Source organism: Pelmatolapia mariae, linkage group LG18 (assembly GCF_036321145.2).
Source record: "Pelmatolapia mariae isolate MD_Pm_ZW linkage group LG18, Pm_UMD_F_2, whole genome shotgun sequence".
In the NCBI taxonomy this organism is placed as follows: domain Eukaryota; kingdom Metazoa; phylum Chordata; class Actinopteri; order Cichliformes; family Cichlidae; genus Pelmatolapia; species Pelmatolapia mariae.
In genome coordinates, this window is record NC_086243.1 from 7,997,123 (window position 1) to 8,005,247 (window position 8,125).

General features: G+C 38.7%; 2 long non-coding RNA genes across 2 annotated transcripts; one reads left to right on the top strand and one right to left on the bottom strand.

Moving 5' to 3' along the window:
- Nucleotides 1–929: 929 nt before the first annotated feature.
- Nucleotides 930–1,692, top strand: LOC135932175 (uncharacterized). Its single transcript, XR_010573307.1, has 4 exons — nt 930–993; nt 1,084–1,170; nt 1,332–1,430; nt 1,633–1,692. It is a non-coding gene; the product is annotated as an uncharacterized LOC135932175 (long non-coding RNA).
- Nucleotides 1,693–4,081: 2,389 nt separating this feature from the next.
- On the bottom strand, nt 4,082–4,597 carry LOC134616771 (uncharacterized). The gene is made up of 3 exons (XR_010091480.1): nt 4,492–4,597; nt 4,202–4,296; nt 4,082–4,127 (listed from the first exon to the last, which is right to left on the bottom strand). It is a non-coding gene; the product is annotated as an uncharacterized LOC134616771 (long non-coding RNA).
- Between the last annotated feature and the right edge of the window lie 3,528 nt (nt 4,598–8,125).

The following is an 8,125-nucleotide window of genomic DNA, read 5'->3' on the forward strand; positions in this document are numbered from 1 at the left end:
TCAGCTGGTTAGAAACATGACTGCATATGAGTAATAATGGTTCTGATTGTGTATGTAAGCAATTGTTAGAAAAGGTTTAGAAGGAGATATGTCATTTTGTGTTTACAATTTGTTTCTGCTGCTCACATGTTGACAAATGCAATTGCAGAACTGTCAAAATATGTTTATCACAGCATGCACAAAATGTATATATATATTTTTTCCTCCATATTGTCTGTAGAGCCTGACAACCCTCCAGCAACAAGGACCCCCCACAAAATGCCTGAATTGTGACATTAACATTCCTTTAAATAAAATGAAAAACCACATCACTAAATGCACAAGGTAAGGAACATCTTTGATTTTCTGTATATTTTAGTATACAGTGTGGAAACTAAGTAAATCCACTTTATATATTGGTGATGGATGTTGAAACCTCTGCCAATCCCTCTCACAGTTCATTGAGTGGTGCTGAACCTCAGTCTGTTACTGAAAGTCAGGCTAGGCAGACGCGTAGTACAACAGCAAGGTCAGAGGTCCCATCCTGTAGCAACAGTGATGCCTGGAATTTGTCCTGCGGGGTAGAGGAACCAGATGGTATCATCTTGGACTCCACCATAAATTCAGCAAGAGCAGAGCAATCATCAGGTGATATGGTAGTGCAGGAAAATGCATCTCATCAAGATGAGGAAAAGTCACTTCTAGGGGAAAAACCAGGTAGTGACAGGAATTAAGTTAGGAACATACCAGACAAATGGCAAAAATTACATATATTTTATTTCTTTTGATTGATCCATACAAATGTGTACCTTTCAGAGTGGAAATGTGAACAAGATGCAACCAGAGCAGCCTGGCTCTACAAGTCCGAGTTACTTTCAAAGTATGAGACCAGAAAGGCAGTAGTCCTGCAAATGGACTTGCGGGAAAGTATTGTGGATCAACAGAGATCACTTATCTCCCTCTACAAAGCCCCAAAGGTAGAGTGGGTGGGCCCTGTCAGCTGCAAACTGGAAGGTATTGTTTCTGTATTGGGAAAACATTAGAAATCCAGTGACTGACTAATCCGAAACTTCACAAGTTTTGTTTTTTTTCTTCTTCCTTTAGGGGATGTTGCTGTTGGAGAAGGGGTGAAGAGATTCTTCTTCTCAAAGGCAGTTTCTCTAGTACAGTCTGGTTTGCATTTGAATTTTGGTATGTATGTATGAAATAGACTGGCCACATGTATAGTGGATTAAATAAGAGAATATTTCATCATGTAAAGAAAATGTGTTTGTTATGTAAATGAGTTAATTGTGTTAAAATTACTGCCTGGATTTCTCATACGCGACATAACCTAGCTGTACTCTTTTCAGGGAACACAGATCTTACAAGACTGTTTGACGGTGAGCCAGAACACTTGACTCCATCCACTTCTCAGACCTTGCTTGAGAGTGACATGTTTTTGGTGGCAGGTAAGAAAGTTATGCACAGAAATAATAGGAAGAGTAATTTAAAATAATACATGTGCAGCACTAAAGGAAACAGCATTACTTGTGTTACATTATCCTAACTGTAACCATAAAGATGAAAAATAGATTGAATACAGTTACAAAACTGTTTGTTTTTACCCCCGTGCAATGTTAGGCTAAGTGAATTTATTATGTTTGATCTTAGGAAGAATAATGGGACATTCATTCATTCATGGTGGACCGTGTGTGTCTGGTATAAGTCCTGCGTCATCCATGTCCTTTTTGGTGGCTCACCTGAAACAGCTACAGTTCAGATTGAGGATTGCCCTGATATAGATATCCGCAGGACTATTCAGCTGGTTTGCATTTTTGTACCATTATTTTAAAGAATTACTATTTCACTAAATATTGAATTTAGAGACATGATTGAATAGCCATCAGTACCTACTACTGACTACTAATTTTTTTCCTCTGTCCTAGCTTGATGGCACTGCTGAATTAACAGAACTGGAACGAAGAAATGTTCTCGAGCTAGCCCTGGCTTGGGACCTGCCAGGTGTCACACAAACCAATAGAAAGTGGCTGTATGAACGTCTGCTATTCCACGCTGTGAGTACTGACTTACTCTCCCCAATAAATTTACATTTTAAATAGAAAAGCACATCAAACCTTCGGATGTGAATAAGTACATTTTTCATATACAATTAAAAAAAATCTCTTTGGAGGCCATTTGAAATGCTTTTACCAGTACAGTGGATGTTCTTTAAGTATTTAACATTTAAAGTGTGTCTCAATTTACGGACTCCAACTTCAGTAGTGCTATAGGTATTTTGCTATTGGTTTTCTCTGATTATACTTTGGTAAATTACATACAGTCCAGTGATCTCAGTTTATTAACAAAGTACACTATAGTATAATTTTTTGTTATTTGCTCCATACTGCCTCTGTGCAATACATTAAAAAACTGAGTGGTGGCATTTTCAGTTGCACTATAATTGTATGTAGACTACTTTTAGCTTTGTTACCATAAAAATATCTATAACAGCTACAACAGCAATTTGAGTGGGGCAAAAATGTCTTGTGCTCTGTATGTAAGTGTTCATCTTTTATGGTATTTCTCCATAAAATATTCAAAATAATGAATATAGGATGTCATTATAGCTCAAAAGAATGTTCCGTTGCAGCGTCTTGTGCACAACGAAAAGCCCTCATCAAGTTTTGGACAGGATGGGAAGTCTTGCCGAGAGAAATGACTGTGGAAGTGGTCAACAGCACTCTTCCAAAGTCTTCCACCTGTTTTGAAGTTCTACGTCTTCCTGCACACTACTGTACCTATGAGTCATTTCTGATGGACATTGAGGTGTGTCTCAACTCTACTGACTCAGGTTTTGGTCTGGTTTAGGATTGATTCCATAACCACTTGGTAAGATAAGACAATTTTTTCTTTCTTGCATTAGATTACTGTATTCAGTGTTCAAAGAAAGTGACAATTTACTGAGTTCTAGTTCCTTTAATACACTTTAAAGTGGAAAAAAATAGTACAGGTGAGCATTTATGGCTTTTTTTTTTTTTAAATATAAACTGACAAAAAGTTCAGAAAACAAAATCAGTTGTTCACTGTACATTATAAATTACACAGTATGTTTAGTTTATACTCGCTACTGGTACAAAAAAATTTGTAGGAAAAATTATTTGCATTAAGATGTTACACTACTGTTCTGTGTGCATTTTATTAAATCTGCTCAGAGTTGATATGTACTGTACATCCAAGACATGAACATCATTAAAGTGACATCTGTGTAAAAAAAATAAAAAACTGTTTTATAGCCACTCACTGTTTTGTTTTGTTGAAAATGAAATTGGTTATGCTGTTTTGAGTCAGTATTAGCTACAAAGCCATAGATGTAGAAACATAAAAAAAATCCTCCTGACATAGAAACTGATTAAATGTGATAGCGTCTTTCTACAAGTGATTTTGAAGTATGTTTATGCAAGAAAAAGGATGTGAACATATTGCACCTGCTTACTTTGAAGAGTTAAGGTGTGGTATCAAACATAAGTTTGAGTGACTGAACAGTTTCACAGTAGGCATCCAAAGCTTGACTGAGTGAAACGTTGTTGTTTGGTAGCACAGCAAGCTCTCGTTCATTCAGTGCACGTGGGAGCTGAATCTCAGGAATGGTGATCTCATTTGATGGGCGGTGATTATGTGGTCCTGTCCAGTCCACACCATAATCCTCATCAACCTGAAAGAGCATGCACATGTTTAAAATCTAAACTGAAGAGGTGTTTCCTGCAGCTGTTCCTAGATGGACTTATTGAGTCTGTCTATGTGAGTTTCTTAGGCATTGGCGACCAACTAATTATTCATTCACCCATTCTAGGTCAGGATTGGTTCTCTTCAGGTATAACAAATTTAACTTTCTTTAAAGTATTGCCATCTATACCTGACATGGGATAAAAGGAGAGAATGGCTTGGGAGACACTTCTAATTACAGGAGAAATATTTGGTACGCCAACTTGAACAGTAGAAATAAACTCATTTCCACCATAAATAGCAGAGTTTTACATACAAGAACAAATACGAATCAAATAGTCATGTACCTGTGACAAATCTTGTCCCTCTTTTCTGTGCAGCAACCAGAGGTGCAGGGGTGAATGGTTGTTTGCTGTTCTGAGTCCGTGCTGATTCCATGCTTCCTGGAATGACTGAAGATGATGTTGAATGTGATGCAAAAAGCATCTGTGCAGTGCAAACAAGTCAATTTCTTCACCAGGGTTGAGCAGTCCTTGAATCTCCAGCTGGGTGAAGATTGTGTAGAAAAGGTCAAGGACGTTTTCATATACATCCCTCCACAGGCGCTCAATGCTATAAGACACAGTGAGGGAAATTGTTCATTTATGGTTTTTCAGGTATTTCAACGTCAACAGCCTTCTAAGTCAATTATTAGTGTAGTGTTAATGTGCTGTAAAACCAGTCAATTATGCTCGGAAACCATTTGTTTTATTACAATTGCATGTGTGAAAAAAATGTAAGACAGGCCATCAATTTACTTGGCCTTACCGCTGGTTGTGAACACTTCTGCCTGTAATGTGAGAGTTCCTGTTCTCCCCCATTGTCTGCACCATGAAATGTGCAACCTTCACATTTTCCCCCCCTTTGTCTGACCTGGAAAAAAAGTAGAGAAGTTTCATCCGAGTCAGTGAGAGTAACAATCTGAATATAACTACTGTCCAATACAGAGTTTTTTGGCATACTGTATTTGTTAAACACCTCGTGACTCGTGACAGTATGCCATATTGTCTGATTGCTGACAAGAAACCATCAAAAACTGTTGTAGCTTTGTTATTGGTGGCAGCTTTAAGGTAGACAATTAACCTAGAAAAACCATCTATCCCACCATGGACAACAAATCTCCATCTGACAAGGCAGAATTAAAAAAAACAAAAACATTGTTATGTCCCCAGTTACATTTTTACAGAACAATACTACCTTTAAAGGAAAATGTAAGACCAATGTTTAAATATGTAAAGCCTTAGACATGACTATAGCTCATCCTGTAAATTACCTTGTATGACAGTACATTTAAGATGACATTTACAAACTCAAGGCTTCATTTTACAATTTTATACATGCATCCTGTTACTTAAATGGAATAGGGAAAAGTGATGCAAGTACTGACCGAATTAGTTTATGATTTCCATCGATATGCCAAAGGTGATTTGGTGCTGGTACACTGTACTGACGACGCCTTGCAGTCTGAATAGATAACCGTCGCATCATGACCCCTTCTGGATTGACTCGTCTCATTGAATCCATCAGTCGAAATCCTGATTAACAAACAGATCATGTCTTAGTACTACCAACTACAAAAAGACTGTATTGTAAACACTGTAATGCATATGGGACAGATCTTCATTGCTTCAGGTAAGTATCCAGGTGCTGTACAGATTTACTGAGGAGAGAGAATCGTGTACAAACTGGTTCAAAAAGGAACATAACTGCATAACAGTGATGAGAACATGCCTAGTCATTTTTGATGGAAACATTAAAATATCACATCATGGCCACACTGACACATGTTTTCCTGGTGTTTGGATATTCAAACAATATGAGCTTACTTTGAATGTGTATGCCTCTGGATCGTAGATGTCCCATCATCATTCTGCAGCCGGCATTTGGGTGATGACGCTGAATGTCCAGCACTTTTGCATCCAAGTCTTCATCTCCAATAGAAGAATACCTATCAGATTTTCTGCACATAATTTTTTTTTTAGTTTAACAGCAAATCTCAACACAGAGTTTTCCAATTAATAATGAAAGAACTAAGGACGTAAATGTATTCTTGTTTTAGCTTTACTGAAGACACCAGCGAAATCATGATATTTATAACGCTGCTGAAATAGACAAAACCATTTCAATAAACCCGCTACTTAACATCAACTTTGTTATGTGTTATCAGAGAACAATCAGCTGCAAACAGCAATGAAACATTCAACTATGTACTATTTAAAGCACTAATGACCCTGCTTTCTACCAAGATGCGATAAGTAAGTAGCCTATGGAAAGGTGGTGGGTCTACTCTCTGTGTAAAAGGTTCCTACAGGCTCCACTGGCTAAACGTGTCTCAACGCCGAGATGGCGCCGATAGCTTTAGCCGTAGCTACCCCACTAGGTTTAGACAGTTACAATAAAAAAAGCGATAATATTTCAATGTCAAACGTCATAATTAAGGTCAACATCTAAATAATGCTGTGTACAGACTCACACAGGTGTTAAATTACACCGTAAACTTACCTTAGACCTTCCTCCGTCATTCTCCTCCTAATTGTGCTCGGAGACACAGAAAACATATCGGCAATTACCCCGATGGTTATCCCGGACAGCACTAAAGTCCTGAGTGCTGCAGCCGGGATTTCAAGACGTGGACGACCAACATTTGAAGACAGTTCTTCCTCGGCGTATTCCAAACGAACACGGTGCTGAATTGATCTTAAACTTTCCACAATGTTGTCATCGATGCTAACATCTTGAAGAGCAATTATCATCCCAAGCATTTCAGAAACATCATCTAAACGACTCAAAACAGTATCTACTGGTAAATGATCCCTCTCTATCTGATCTGCTAAAATGAGCAGAATTGACTGAAGTTCACACCAGTCCGCCATCTTCCGTGACTTTTGACCTAGCACGTTTTTGCTAGCTGTGGCAGCCGTCCGCGGAGCAGGTATCCAGGAAAACTAGTCGATGGTAAACGATCAGCCAATAGGAGCAAAGGTCCAACCCACTCACACTGATTGACAGACAAAGTCATTCTGCTGAAAAGTCGCATTATGAAATAAATAGGCCATTGGGAAAAACGGGATTTTGAAATAAAGACTGACTTTGAAAAAAGGCCATTTTGGATTAATAACGGCTGGAAATAAATAAAATGCCTCAGGAATAATCTCTGTTATTGTGAAAAATAATGACCATGAAATAATATTTCACAATAATAAGTAAATTTATATAGCAGAATGCAATATATTTCACAATAACGAGCTTTTTTTTCAAAATGTGTTCCATTATTTCACAATATCATTCTCGCATTACATATCTGTGTCTTATTTATTCACATAGTTATTTATTTCATCATGTCCTATTTATTTATTTAATTTTGAACACTTTGGAGTTCCATAGTACTCTCTTGAGAATAATTTTCTCCTCAAAATGCAACATTTGTACTTGCAAAAATTATTTACGTGCGCTTAGAATAGAGGCACAAAAATAACGCCATAGGTTAAACATGATCTATAAGTCACTTCTAAATGTCAATGTTTGGTTTATTTCGGTGTTTTATTGGTTCATGACTAAATCGGTTTGGCTGAGATGAAAGTTCAGCTTCATAACTGGACCGTTTAATTTAATATTTAAGCCTTACTTTGAGAGCTGTCAGTAAACCTCACAAAATTTCGATAACCACCAAACAGCTAAAACAGAAAATGAGAGCAGGTACACGGATTCTGCACAAATACGAAATGAATTAAGAATGCACAGCAAGAAGAATTTTGTGAATGATAATGCCTTGGTAAGTAGATTCATACATCTTTGGAATTGTATCCTCAACCACCATTCTATATTCTTAATTTATTTTATATCCCTGGATTTGCATGTCCCAGTGATCCCAGAGGCTATGTTGCCAAGGACTTTTTGTAACCTGGTAGGGTCTTGCATGGCAAATTGGCCCTGGGTAAGGGACCAGACAGAGCAATTCAAAAACCCCTATGAGCAGAATATCCGGGGCGCAGGTTCCCAGCATAGGGTTGCGGGATCTACCCAGGAGCTAGGCCTGGGGAGGGTGCCCAAGAGTGAGTGACTGGTGGGCAGGCCTTAGTCTATGTGGGCTGGCTGGGACAGCCCGAAAAGGGACATGGGCCCACCCTCCTGTAGGCCCAACACCCACAGGAGGTGCCATAGGGGTCAGGTGCATTGTGTGCTGGTTGGCAGCCAGGGGCGGACACCCTGGTGGACAGACCCTTGGCTACCGAGACTAGCGAATAGGATATAGAATATATTGCGTGAAGTCGAGATGTACCGGCTAGATCGGGCTTTGGAACCAGTGTCCTGGAGAGGGGCTGGACTCTGTCTCAGTCTGGTGTTGGTGTAAACCGATCACCACCTGGTGGTGATTCCGACCAGGTGGTGGGAGAGGATGCTG